The sequence below is a fragment of the Solanum dulcamara genome, chromosome 5 (assembly GCF_947179165.1).
Source record: "Solanum dulcamara chromosome 5, daSolDulc1.2, whole genome shotgun sequence".
In the NCBI taxonomy this organism is placed as follows: Eukaryota; Viridiplantae; Streptophyta; class Magnoliopsida; order Solanales; family Solanaceae; genus Solanum; species Solanum dulcamara.
Genome location: NC_077241.1, coordinates 66,441,700 through 66,456,617, shown reverse-complemented (window position 1 = coordinate 66,456,617; position 14,918 = coordinate 66,441,700).

The following is a 14,918-nucleotide window of genomic DNA, read 5'->3' as shown; positions in this document are numbered from 1 at the left end:
AAAAGCCAGTTACATCAAATTGAACATGATTAGATGATTGTGCAGTTTCCAGAGTAGTATGGTCAAATTCAGGAGTAGGAGCAGGAGTATGAGTAGGAGTAGGAATAGGAATAAGAATAGAAAGAGTATGCTCCTCGATACTTTATTTTCTTGAAGATCATTTAACATTTCTTGATCTTGACGATTCTAAATCAATGTTTCACGCACATATACCCTTAAAATGGGTCTACATTCATAATCTGAATAAGTACGCTGTAACACCCCAATTTTTTTTCCACTAAGATTCGGACCATTCTTCATGTATGTATAAGATCGAACTCGAAGGATTCAAATTGTATATATGATCTATGATTGATTCATAAGTATTTAAAATATATTAGATATGATTTAGGGTCATAAGGGATCCCAAAAAAATCAAGCCAAGTCCAAAGAATTCATTTCGGCTAAGTTTCCGAATGAGTTAGTATAAGGGTCAACTTCAAACGACCATATCTCCTAAAATATAATGAACTGGGTGTCCCATAACCTATCCAATTAAAGGTCTTTGAGTCTTCTTTCCAACTCCACCAAGATTGTATTTTTCTGAATTCGGAGTCAAAAGTTATGCTTGATCGAACAGAGAAGACCTGCAGCAAATTTTGGCCGATTTTCCAGATTTTGTAGGGATATTTTGGTAAAATTACCTAATATCTATATCAATAACTGGACGCATTTTGGATCAAAATTTCAGTCTTTTTCCTCTCCAAACAAGCTAAATCTTTATCCCCTTCTCTCAAATTATCTCCAATAAAATCCTCTCAAACTCAAGGATTCAAGTTTCCCTTTGAAGACCTAACATCAAGGTTTCTTCAAAATCTACACTAAGGTATGTAAGGCTACTAAAAACATGGATTAAATTCACCATGTGCCCTACATCTTATTTGAGATTGAATTTTCATAAGAATTGGGTTTTCTTGATAGATTTATGTCCTAATGAGTTTATACATCTATTAACTTGATTTTGTTATGTTGATATTGATAAGTTGAGAAATTGATAAATGTTTCATGTTTGATATGAGTTGATTTATATGAGTTGTTATACATATTTTGTTATGTCTAAAAGTTGATTGATATGAGCTGTTATACATATTTTGTTATGTCTAAGAGTTGATTGATATGAGTTGTTATACATATTTTGTTATGTCTAAGAGTTGATTGATATGAGTTGTTATACATATTTTGGTATGTCTAAGAGTTGATTGATATGAGTTGTTAAACATATTTTTGTTATATTAACAATAGATAATTAACTTGCAGTAACTTGAAATCCGTTGGTACGTTACAGTTTAATTCAACTACCAAATGATGGAACATAGAAAGAATACTAAAATGTTGGTTAGGATGTTTTCATTAGTTTAACACCTTCACAGATCCAAATTGCTAGAAATAAGATGGGGACAATATTTGATTAACCTTTTAGTTAGCATGAATCCAATTTCTGTGAGTTGATGCCTCAATGGAATTCCATTAGCATCATGAAATTAAATTATATTTAAGAAAAAGTTATATTCCTATTAGTATATTCATATAATACTTCCACTTTGATATATTCTAATAATATAGAAAAAGCTAACTTTATCATTTATTTTCTAATTTTACGTGAAGTGTTTGGTTTGGTTTGGGACAACTTGGATAGTTATTAAATAATAATGTTTGGCAAAAGAACACTATGAAAAGACATTCTTTCTAGTCAAATGTGATGACAGAAAGTAAAGTAAGCAATATTCTTGAGATTTCCTAAAAATAAAAATAAAAAGAGATATAGACTAGGCCATTGTTTTTTACATGCCTTTAAATATATATATATATATATATATATATATATAAGATTGGGGTTGATTGGATAATATGATTGGTCAAGAGGCTTGATTTGGAATAGAATTGATGAATTGACAAAGGTCCATATGAGACTGGTCGATATGATTAGATTGAATTGATTGGATAGAGTTTTATGAGGATTGAGTCTTGGGAGGAGTATCGAGCACCGAATTGGGTAAGAGTAAGTAATAACTCGAATCCAATAACTACGTCGCCAAACATAGGAAGGAATTGGACCGTTAAAGTCGGATGTTTTCCAAATTACTGTCCTGATATAATAGGACTTGATTGGTTATGAATTTATGATTTGTTGATTCGTTCGTACCCTGGAAAGGTATGAACGGACGTGGCAACAACGTCGGCTTGTTGTACTATCACTGGCTCATAAGTGATGGTTATCGGATAAGAGAAACTCCCATATAGGTCTTGATAGTACTCTGAGTCGGATTGGGATGGATTGGGCTGGATTGTATGTGATTGGTCCTGTCTAAATTATATTTTGTTTAGACTCAGAACATCTTGATTGAGTTGTACCTTCTTCTGAGTTAAGATTCTGAGTTGATTTGATCCCACCTTGATGTATGTTTCATTCGGCCATTTTACATACTCGTACATTCCACGTACTGACGCCATTTGGCCTGCATCATTTTATGATGCAGAGACATGTACTAGAGATCATCAACAGGCGCATCGTTGAAGATCTATTCACTTCCAGCTAGTTGGTGAGTCCTCCTTATTTTCGGAGGATACCGCAGTTATCTTTTCAGCTTTGAGTTAGTTTTCCTTTATTTTGATTTGTGGTAGCCATAAATATGTCATTGGCACCTCTTATATTGTTGATAGAGGCTTCATAGACTAGAGTGTGGATGATGTTGAATTGTTTCGTTGTGACTAGTTTTATTTTTCTAGTTGTTGAATGGAGATGTGGTTGGCCTTTGGCTTTATTATGAATAGTATTCTTATGATTTGAGTCTTCCGCTAATAGAGTGTAACTGAATGAAAGTGTGATTGGACCAAGTGGTTCGCTTGAAGGCCAGAAATGGTTTTCGAGTGCCGGCCACGTCTAGGGTACCCTCCCGGGGCGTGACATACACAAACTAGATTGATCTTTTATCCTAAAAGGAGCTACCTTTTCCTTTTCACCACTATAATGCATGTAAGTGATAACAAAATCTTTCAACTCACAATTTAGATCACAACAGAAAATGATTTATTTGCAAAATCATCATATGTGATATCTCGATCCACAATCATCGCCATCATCTCTATCATTTCTTTATTTTTTCAACGTTAAATATAACGATTGTTGGACTCAACCCATTCACCATTGTAATCCATTCCAATATATATTTTGTTCTCCATTGATGGAGTTAAATGTAGGTACCTATGTTATGATTAAAAAAATGATCATAATTTTCTTCTGATTCTGTCTGCAATTTATTCAGCAACTGCTGAAAAATTTCAGCAATTGTTGTATCTATTTAGTAATTGATGCAACAATTGTTGAAAAAGTTTCAGCAATTGCTGCATTAATTGCTATAGCACCTAAAGCATATAAAACAACAGTTGTCAAACATGTTTTAGTTTGCAGTATTTATTTTAGTAATTGATGCAGCAATTGCTGACATATATTCAGCAACTACTATAGAACCTACAGCAACAATTGTTGAATGTATTTTAATAACTGATAAAAAATATATGCAACAATTAGTGCAACAACTGCTAAATAGATGCAACAATTGTTGTAACATATTCAATTGTTGCATTTATTTCATCATTTGCTACATTTGATTCAACTGACGATGAAGCAGTTGCTGAAACATATCCAACAGTTGATGAAATGAATTCAACCATGAATGAAAAAACCCAAATAAGCAATAGACACAAACCAACAATATTTACTTACCAAAATGGTCGAAAATCACCTCTCAAGCAATGCCCAATGCCACACTAATGCAATTTAGTCCCAAATTGAAAAAAATTTAAAATAATTTCGAAATAAAAAAAAGAGAAAAAGAAAAGAGGTGCTCTACTCTCTCTCTTCTTTCAGGCACATTAATACCAACACAAAGAGAAAGAAGAAGAAGAAGAAGAAGAAGAAGAAGGAGAAGGAGAAGGAGAAGGAGAAGGAGAAGGAGAAGGAGAAGGAGAAGGAGGAGGAGGAGGAGAAGGAGGGGGAGGAGGAGGAGAAGGAGGCGAAGGACGAGGAGGCGAAGGAGGAGGAGGCGAAGGAGAAGGCGAAGAAGAAGGCGAAAAAGGAGGAGAAGGAGGAGAAGGAGAAGGTGAAGAAGGAGGAGAAGGAGGAGAAGGAGGATAAGGAGAAGAAGGAGGAGAAGGAGGAGAAGGAGAAGGAGAAGAAGGAGAAGGAAAAGAAGGAGAAGGAGGAGAAGGAGAAGGAGAAGGAGAAGGAGAAGGAGAAGAAGGAGAAGGAGAAGAAGAAGAAGGAGAAGAAGGAGAAGGAGAAGAAGAAGAAGGAGAAGGAGAAGAAGAAGAGGCGAGAAGGATGAAGCAGAAGAGAAAAAACACGCGAATGAGAAAGAGAAAAAGTTGCGCCTTTTTTTTAAGTTAGGGTTTTATGAGAATGGGTCGAAGTGTAAAAAAACTTGAGGACTTGGGTCAAAGTTCATTAATTACTAACCATAAAATTGTCACCAATTCTCAATTTTTAAAATTCTTGTCACTCTTTTTAAATTTCAATACATTTTTTTCACCCTTAATTAAATGTCTCGAGCTTCCATTATTAGTTTTAAAAAAAAGAAAACAATAGAGAAAATAGTAGAAAGAAGGAAGAAGAAGAAGCAGCTAGCTTAGTGTGAAAGAGAGAAAAGAGCCAAGTATATTTCCTCATCATTAGTTTGTTGGTCAAACCAAATTTGATTTGACAGTTATTGGTAGGGGTGTTCATGGTTCGGTTTGGATCGGTTATTGATTAAAACCATAACCAAACCAATTTAATTGGTTATTAAATGTCTAAAACCATAACCAAACCAAGTAAAATAATAACCACGGGTTTGGTTATTGTCGGTTTGGTTCGGTTTGGTTCGGTTATTCGGTTTATGACTAACCGAGATAATTTAAATATTCTCTCTCTACTTTCTTCAAATTCTTACGAAGCTCTTTTTTCCTCACGGCCCATAGAGGTTCCAAAATACAAACAACTTTGTCTATTAAAATGAAAAAATTACATATTTAAACTAAACTAACTAGATAATCTATAATATAATCAAAAGTACTTCAACCATCTTCCTTAGCTTAAGCTCCAAAGTCCAAACTAATCAATCCTCAAAACAGTGCGCGAAGAATCTGCAAAAGAAATAACGATATTAGGCATTAAATGTCTAAAAACATAAAGGTATAGGCGTATAGCTGCTCAGCTAATAAATATAGCAACAACTTTGTCCCAAAACTTAGTGCAACTCAACACACATCCACACTGTCATGCACGGGGATACAATAACAAGAAAAACAATATTTAGATTTCCTTGAAATCAGCCTAATGATAAATAATATGACTAAACAGAAGTAAATGCCTAGTATTGTCGACACAGTGAAACATAAGTAAATGCCTAGTATGTTTAGATTTTGTTGCACCCAAAGTATGTCAAGCAAAGTTTGAGATAAGTTTAATAATACATAACATGACTGAACAATAGTAAACACCTACGATTATCTAATTTTTAGAAATAAAGTGAACTAGAATGCATTCCTTTGTTGCTGAAGCTATTTCAGTCTAAATTTTTGTTCAGATAGTGGTCTTAGAAATCTCAAAGGAACATCATCGGCAAACCAACATACCAGTCCAACAGAATCATAAATTTTAGAAAACATATTCCCTTTTAAAAACCAATACCAGCCTTATACACACCCTAATACATCCTTTTCACAAGCAAAATGGGTCCAACACAACCATACTTGGAACCTACAACATCCAACAACTAGCAACAACCTGCAGACCTACAACAATGGATCAAATATAGAAGGAATTTTTTTTCTAAATTCAGCAAAGTTTAGCAGCGGCAGCAGCACTGCTGAAACTGTGGCAGCAGCACAGTTCAGCAACAGCAGCAGCTCAGTTTTCAGCTCTCAATATTAAAGTGTAGCAACACATATTAAAGTGGCAACAATTAGCTGAAATACCATAGAAAACTCAAAGTTTCAACAACTATATTTCTAAGATAGTAATTTGCAGCAAGTGAAACAAAAATTCATATAGTTAATTATGTGAAATTACCTTTTTCAGCGATCTCAAGTTTTTGAATTTCTTCTAAAAGATCTTCAAGCTTGCTTTCTTTAGATGTTGACTGCAACCATTGTTGACAACAAACAAGAGCTTCAGCCGTCTTTGTCGATAGAGAACTTCGATAACAATCAAGTATTCGACCACCGGTGCTAAAAGCTGATTACGACGCAACAGTAGATGTAGGAATAGCAAGCACATCTCTTGCAATCCTAGAGACAATAGGATATCTTTCAGATGAAGATTTCCACCAAGTCAAGATATTGAAATCCTTAATCTTCTCTGGATCATTCATCAAATACTTTTCAAGATCAAACTTATTATCAACATTATTCTCATCTTCAAGAAATTCCTCCCAGTGCGATTGCCACACATCAGAACTATTGATTGCATCAATTTTACTCATCATACTAGTTTGATCTCCAGTATTTTCACTAGAAGGCTCAGAAATAGAATTCTTATTATGATTATACAAGCGAGTTAAAGTGTTTACCACTTTAGTAGCCTTTCCATTTTCCTCCACAGGATCATAAAAATTATTAAAAAGGAACTTCACATACTTCATTTTGTAGCGAGGATCCAACACAACGACAACAAATAACAACATGTTTATATCCTCAAAATCACCCCAATATTTATCAAACTAATTTTTCATCTTCCTAGCCATATCAGTCAAAATTGAATCGCTACAATTCGAATACTGGACAATTATGCTTTGAAGATTAAAAAGCTCATGGAAGAAACAATTTGAAGTAACATGCAAAGTACTCAAAAATTTCAAAGTGGTTTTATAGAAAATCTCAAGAAACTTGAGAAAGACTTTCACATTCTTCCAATCTTCCGAAGATGGATGCCTTGCTGTTCCACTTAATTCAAGACAATAGTTAAAGTACTTATGATCAACAATATACATTCTCGACAAGGCCTTTTCAAACTGTACAGCTGTATTTAACATCAAGTATGTAGAATTCCACCTCGTCTCAACATCCAAACTCAAAAGGCCGTGGGTGTCTAGTTTTACCTTCTCAACATATGACTTAAAGGAAGCAAATCTTGCAGGAGAAGACTTAACATATTTCACAGCACACCTTACCCGAGAAATGGACTCATTTTGTTCACTCAATCCTTCTTTTACAATCAAATTCAAGATATGAGCATTACACCGAACGTGTAAAAAATCATTTCTCAAGATGACACCATTCCAATCATTAATTCTTCCTTTCAAGTACCTGATTGCAGCATCATTAGCTAATGCATTATCTAGTGTCACCGTGAATATATTCTCGATCTCCCAATCTAACAAACAAGCTTCAATTCCTTTTGCAATTGTCTCACCCTTATGATTTGGAGTTTGAAAAAAGTTAAGAATCTTTTTTTGCAAATTCCACTGATCATCAATCTAGTGAGCAATAATGACCATATAAGTCAAATTTTGGATTGACGTCCATGTGTAGCTAGTAAGACAAACACGTTGATCTTTAACAGGCCTTTTAAGCTTTTGTTTCTCTTCTTCATAAATATTTAAACATTGTCTAGCAACAGTAATGCAAGAAGGTAACTCAAAATTAGGTAAAACAACTGCCATTAGCCTCTTAAAGCCTTCCCCCTCAACGACTCTAAACAGTTGTTCATCTATTATAACAAACTCGGCAATGACCCTTCTAACTTCGACAATATTATAAACAACCTTTTCCAAACCTCCTTATCCCTCTCCTTTAATAGATTTAATATTGAGTGTTGTCTGCTTCCTATCAATGGTCTTAAAAGGGTATTTCCCACACTTGTTAAGCAAATGTCCCCAAAGATTAGAAGTCCCATAATTAGAAGGGCAAGCTAAGTCTTTGGGGCAGTACTTGCATTTTTCCCGCAATTCCCCTATTTTATTAGTAAACTGTGTGTAATGATCCCAAATTTCAGATGTTCTTCTACCATTATCCCCAGGCCTAGGGTCTCGACTACAAGGAGTAGTTCTTTTATGCTTTTTAGGAGGTTTATGCACTGAAGAAGTATTAGGAGCATTACCATGTGCTTGAATTACAGCAGATGTTGGTGTTACTGAACTATATTTAGGAAGATCCAAATGTTCAACCTCCAAATCTTCAACCTTTGTAATGTCCTTTTCATCTGAAAAATATTAGAAGTTTAGGACCCATTCGGACAAGAAAAAATAAAGGTAAAAATTTGAAACAGAAAAGGAAACAACTTAATTTAAAATCAAGTAGCTAGCAAAGGAAATAACTTAAAAGTTAAAATCAACTTAAACATTACAAAAAGAAAAGAAAACAACTTAAACATTCGAAACAAAAAAGGAAACAACTTAAAATTCTAAAAATTTCTTACAAACCTTCTCAAAATTTACAATCTTGTACTTGAGGAGTTGAGGTTGTTCTTGAGCCTTCACTGTTACTATGACTTTGTGAGAACTGAGAAATCAACGTGATCTTGAAGGCTTGAAGCTTCTGCTTCTTCGGTGGAACTTGGAACTTGGAAGTGGAACAAAATTGTAAAAGGAAAAGAGAGTAGGGTTTTCAAGTTTTCACTCTAAACCCTTAGCCTTATGTTATGCTGCTGGAGTGCTGGGCCTGGCTGCTGCTGGATGTTTTAGCCTTTTAGGAAATAGAGTATTAAAAATTTCAAGGGAGAAGGGAGGTAAAATTTGAGCAATAGATCCTATTTTTTGAATTGGGCTTGAGAGTTGGGTTTGGATTGTTGGATTTGGGTTGTTAGACACATTATAAAATATCTTTAATTATTATGAAAAATTAATATTATACATATAAATAATTATAAATTTTATGTATATAATTATCGGTTTGGTTTGGTTATTTATTCGGTTATTTTTTCCTATAACCAAAATTAAACCAAATATTATCAGTTATTCAAATTTAAAACCAAACCAAACCAAACCAAATGTCGATTTTTTTATTCGATTTGGTTAAATTTTCGGTTTGGTTTTGGTTATAACCAGAACTGTGAATAGCCCTAGTTATTGGTGGAGTTTTTGGCCAAACACATCCTTAAACTATACTCCAAACTTAAATGACATCCTTAAAATATATTTTTTGACAAAAAACATCTTTCTAGTATTTGAAAGTTAATAATTTTCATCCTTCAGTTAGATATTGTCAAAAAATTAAGCGATCCTACAAAAACATATGTTATTCATGTGAACAAAAAGTTTTTCTGCATAATTCATTACCTGCTATAACAAGCTCCTAAAAAAGAATATTCAAAATCATGGACACCATTTCTTGCTGAAACAAAAAATGTTAGGAAGATGTGAAGATACATGATCTGCTCTTCTTCTCTTATACCAACAAAAAGAAGATGGAGCTTAATTATCTTCACCTTTTATAAAGTCAAATTGTAGTTAGATCAATAATTTTTCAGCGCAATCTAATATTAAGGTGATCAAAATTTTAATTATGTCTCGCATTCAAGTTTTTAATCAAAATTTTGATTATGTCTCGCATTCGAGTTTCATTCTCCATTATTACAAGTGGAAGTCTCCTACAAACACCGCTTAAGTGGATTTAGTTGAGAAGAAACATATTTCAACTGGTAATTTTTTAATATTAAATCACATAAAAAATAAATGAAAAAAACTGTTAATTAAAATTAATCGCCCAAAAAGTTCACGATAATATTTTTGGCATATTTTAGAATAATAAATACAAACGGGTGACTTGATTTTTGTAGAATCTGTTACTTTTCTGAAAAATTCTAACATAAAGATGAAAATTGTTAAATTTTAAATACTTGGAGGATGTTTTTTGCTAAGAATAATATTTTAAGAATGTAATCTAAGCTTGGAGTATAGTGTAAGGATTATTTTGGCCAAAAACTCGTTATTGGTGCCTTTGAGAAATGGTCTAAGTGTAGTCTCATGAAAAAGTTCGTTTGTATCGGGGTAAGAAATAAGTTGTTTATATATTAATTTTTGTATAACATATAAGATGTTTGATAGGTAGATCGGAAATAAGCTCTTCATGAATAAAATTAATACGATGTTTGGTTGACAATTTAAAATATTGCACAACTACAACATGGACTCCCTCAGTCTCGCTGTTTAAAAAAGAATGACCTAGTTTGACTTAACACGAAGTTATTAAGTAATGAAGAAGATTTTTCACTAGAATTTAGGCGTTTAAGATTATTTATTTTTAAAGATTAGGTGTGAAGTTCGTTTGAGCTGTTACCTGGGTTTCACATTTGGGATCTAGCATTACTCACCATTCTGGTTTCAGATTTTGATATGTTCAGCAACCCACCAACCCATTCTAGAAGCTGCAAATCTCCGACGCTTTTCCCACAATTCCAGAAGCTGCACATCATTATTGAAGCCATCAACCACCATCCTTGAAGCCTCCATTATTGAACGGAAAATTCATCTACCAACCATATTTGTAAGGCTATAAATAGAGCCTTATGTTTCACTTGTAAATCAACACACAAAAAATACAATCCAGAAAGAGATCGTGAGAAGAAGAGAGTGTTTGATGAGGTTTTTTGTAGAGAGAAATTCTTAGTGTAAATTCTCTGTAATTCTATTCTTGTGAAATAGAGTTGTTTTTCCTCCTAAATATTCTTCATAGTGATCAAAGAATCTCAACAAGTGGTATCAGATCCTTCCACTCTGTGTTCCTCAAGAAATATCAAAACATGAAAATTTCAAGCCGGAGTTGCATTTCTTCGAAAACATAATTGTTGGTGTGTTTCAATACTTCATTAGATTCCTTGCGTCGATACGAATTCAACGCAACTTTCCGGAGGCAAAACGGAGCTAAAACAAAGAAGTTATGGTCATTTAAAGTTTCCTCTATTTTTGGTGTAGTTTATGTCGAGAGGAAGAAGAAAGAAACATTAGGAGGCAGTTAAGTGGACTCTCAGGTATCTTAAGGGTAATTCAAAATCAAGTTTGTGCTTTGGGGGAGCTGGTCTAGTCTTGGAAGGCTATACAGATTCATATATGGCCGGAGATCCTGATGGTAGAAAATTAACTTCACGATGTCTTTATACTTTTGCAGGGTGAGCTGTGTCATGGCTGTCAAGATTGCAGAAGTGTGTTGCACTATCCACAACTGAGGCAGAGTATATTGTTGTAGCCGAAGCTTGTAAAGAAATGTTGTGGTTAAAGCGGTTTCTCCAAGAACTAGGGATGAATCAAACAGAGTATAAGTTACATTGTGATAGTCAAAGTGCTATTGATTTAAGCAAAAACTCAATGTATCATTCTTGGAAAAAGCATATTGACATTCGCTATCACTGGATACACGAGGTGATCGATCAACAACTGTTGAAACTAGTGAAGATCCATACGAAGGAGAATCCAGCAGACATGTTGACAAAGTTGGTCACTCAAGAAAAGTTTGAGTTGTGTAGAGACATAGTTGGAATAACTTTCAGATAGTAGCTATGTTAGAATGCAGCTGAAGAGAGAGAATTGATATGTTCAGCAACCCACCAACCCATTCTAGAAGCTGCAAATATTTGACTCTTATCCCCTAATTCCAAAAGCTACACACCATTGTTGAAACCAACAACCACCATCCTTGAAGCCTCCATTGTTGAATGAAAATTTCAGCCACCAACCACATTTGTAAGGCTATAAATAGAGCCTTATGTTTCACTTGTAAATCAACACACAAAAAATACAATCCAGGAAGAGATTGTGAGAAGAAGAGAGTGTTTGGTGAGGTTTTTTGTAGAGAGAAGTTCTTGGTGTAAATTTTCTATTATTCTATTCTTCTGAAATAAAATTGTTTTTCCTTCTAAATATTCTCCATAGTAATCAGAGAATCTCAATAGATTTCTCATCCAGCGCGCTTGCCCAGTTTGCATGCAGTCAGTTAACTTTTCATCTAACATCACACATTGCTGCATCAGCATTTAAATCTCTTTAAACTTTTCATTTTACCTTAATTTTGTGTACTTATTTCTTCATATGTGTAATGTTTAATCCTAGATTGTTAAGACTTATTCAACTCTACGTTCCAAAGCTATGTACAGGTTTTATATATTAAAAAAACAGCTATTAGCTAATAAAACTAATAAATTGAAGCTAAAAACAAAATATTAGAGTAGGACGTATAATATAATATGATAATACCTCTACGTAAACGATATATTAAAATGAGTAATGAATTGATCCCCTAAACAACAAAGTACCAAGAAAACTCCATCCCTATCCACCAACTTTTTTCACCAAGATGTTATCGACAAGATCGTCGGGGACAAGGTCTCCGGCTGATTTATCAAGAATACGCAAGAAAAGCACTTCGGCCTTTATGTCGGGGGCAGTCAAGTGGAGAAATAAGAAACATAGCTCCAGTTTCAAATAGCCTATTGCCAGCTTTTGGTACAGTAATGGGTGAAGGCTCTCTCAAGTTTAAAAGATTTGTTATCTTTCCTTATGATCGTAGAATATGTGACTTGATTTCTCATATGGTCACATAGTCAATAATTATTATCTCATAAAAGTCATTTTCTTTGATGACTTATTGAGATAATAATAATTAGTTGCAAATGGTGTTAGTTACTTTCTAATGCTCATTTTAATTTGTGTTCATTAGGAATAAATGTTTTTTGCTCTTTTTTTTTTAATCCTTTTCAGTCTTGATGTAACGTGCATGTAATTATACATATAGGTTTAGCAAATGTTATGTATGTTGTATTCATAACTAATGGATCCCCATGAAGAATCAAAGAGAGTGGTGAATATATATATATATATATTAGAGGTTTCAAACATGTTTAACTAAGCTGTCGAAATCAATTTATTTTGAGACGTACATTTAAAGAGTAGCAATTTGTATTTGGCTAAATTATTTGAGAAGTGGTTTGCTAGTACTTTGTGTTTGGTTAAAACTTTTTAAAACGAAACATCAAATTATGAAAAAGAAAGTCACTACTAACTGATTTGATTTGATATATAAATATAACCCAATAAGATACTCGACCCGTTACTTTAATACGCCTGGAACAAGAGTTGGAAAATTCATCTACATAATAAACACATAATGATATGCACAAGAGTGTATTTCATAATATAAAGCTCAATAAGTCCAACCAAATGTTCCAAAAAGGACACTACATGTTTCTACTCAATCCACACTCCAAGCTTGTCATAAACGACAGTGAAGGAGGTCAACCTATCACCCTGACAAGTCCACGACAACATATATAATGCCCCAAAGTGTACTACGATAGCATATACAAAGCCCCTAACATATTACGGCAGCATAGGTATGCCCCTAACATATTACGGCACCTAGGTATGCCCCTAGTAACTATATCACAATAACGAAGAAAGATATCCAATGTCACACCACATATAACTTATAAAAATATTTGATATTCTTCACAAAATAGCATATCTACGACTGATCAAAGACCTCCAATTCTGCCAAGCACACGCTTGTCCCAACACATGAACCAGGCAGAGAAAATCATTTTTTAAAAGCAAGTTTGAAAAGCAAGCACTAAAGCTTAAAGTCTCACTTACCTAGTTAACGACAAGTTCCACAACCTTGCACGTGTAGAACACCAACCAAAACAGCCCACTTTCCTCAATCTATGCAAAATATTGATTAACGATATCAATAATACTAGTCTAAGCAAATCGAAATATCCCAAACCTTTTAAGCTTAGGGATAAACCTTAATATCTCGCACCTTAGGCCCCTTAAGCCATGGATATAAGTGGTACCAACATACGCCAACCTCACTGACCAGTTATGGTACTTATAGCAATGGATAAAAATAAATAAATATTGGAAAAGAGGCTTCAGGTCCAGCAGGTCTTAGATATTTTTATTTTTCATCCTTAACTCTGCTAGTTTTCATGCTAGTGAAACTATCACTATTTTATATTTTGCGACCATTAGCATAATAATACAACCCTCTAATTACTAACCAATCATTAACTAATCATTATTTCCCCTCCCCCTTCAATCATAGCCTAATCATTGCCTCTCAAGTTTACAAGAATGTAAGAAAATATGGCAGTCACATGTATGGAACTACATTATTGCAGCCAGTAGTTGGAAATAACAACAGAGAATCTAGATGTAATGCCCTCTAAATAAAACAATTGGGAATATCCAGTGCATGATGAGATTTCAATGTGTTCTTTGCAAGCAGTATACATGTATACTGCAACAAGAAAAAAAAAGAACGAAACTTGATGCCAATTACCTGATGTTTATCACTCGAAACAGTGATACAAAGATTCAGTAAATTTCCTTCTATGAACTTCAGTTGCTGCCCTCTAGAAAGTTAAGAAAATAATAACCCTACTTTCTACTCCAAGGAAAAAGGCACGCAACAACAATAATATGAGAATAGGGTTGACCCATACCTTTTAATTCTCTTTATTATTATTATTATTATTAAGAGTTGAAATAAACAATCAACCCTTCATTAAAAAAAGTTATTACACATCAACCACAAGTAAATGACATATGTTATGTGGCTAACTTAACTACCTAATAGACAAATAAGAACACACGCAAAACTTTGAACCAAAAAATGTCTAATAGAAACAGAATTTAGTTTAAGCGTCTAATAAAATATCCTGGCAATTTAAGAAATTGGCTATGTATTAAGCCTATATAAAATCATTCACCTTATTAGTGTATTATAAGTTAAAAAATTGAAAAGATATTGCTCAGATCAGGCTAGTTAAATGGAGGATTGAAAATGTAGGATACTACTTTCTTTGAGATGCAACATGAAAGAAAATAAAGATAGAAATTACAATTGGGATTCTTCAATTCTTTGCATGGCAATGAAAGGTTATACTTAATATTTCTTTTGAAAGGTAT